Raw genomic sequence first — 468 nt, 5'->3', positions numbered from 1 at the left:
TGCAATAAAGTTTATTTTTGCATAATTATGAAAATAATTTGTTTGTGGTTTAATGAATGACTGATTAAAAATTGACATCATTCAGATTTTCAAACAGAAACAGTATGTCAGTCAAGACCAATGTTTGAGGTTTTGTCAGTGTCTCTTCAGAATATGAAGAAAGAAGCAACTTTGTCTCAAGAAGAATTTCTTCTCAAAAAGCAACTTCATAACTACCTTCATAACTAATATTTTTTGCAGGATTTATTAAAGCAAACAATTAAAGCTTACCATGGTCAAGTTTCCCAAAGGGAACTTAGCATCGACATCCTTTTTGTGTTTCAATCAAGAAACACAAAATTCAAGATTGTTAATCTTGAACAGGTTTGGCAAGCAATGGCTAAACAAGCATCAGAGAATATGATTGCATCACAGAACAGTCACAAGTCCTAGACTCACATCTTCAATATTCAAAACCATACAGATTAG

This window comes from Centroberyx affinis, unplaced genomic scaffold, assembly GCF_046629955.1.
Source record: "Centroberyx affinis isolate AG114_WGS23_722 - 3 ecotype Tasmania unplaced genomic scaffold, CSIRO-AGI_Caff_v1 ptg004814l_1, whole genome shotgun sequence".
Taxonomy (NCBI): Eukaryota; Metazoa; Chordata; class Actinopteri; order Beryciformes; family Berycidae; genus Centroberyx; species Centroberyx affinis.
Note: the sequence above shows the minus strand (reverse complement) of the source record.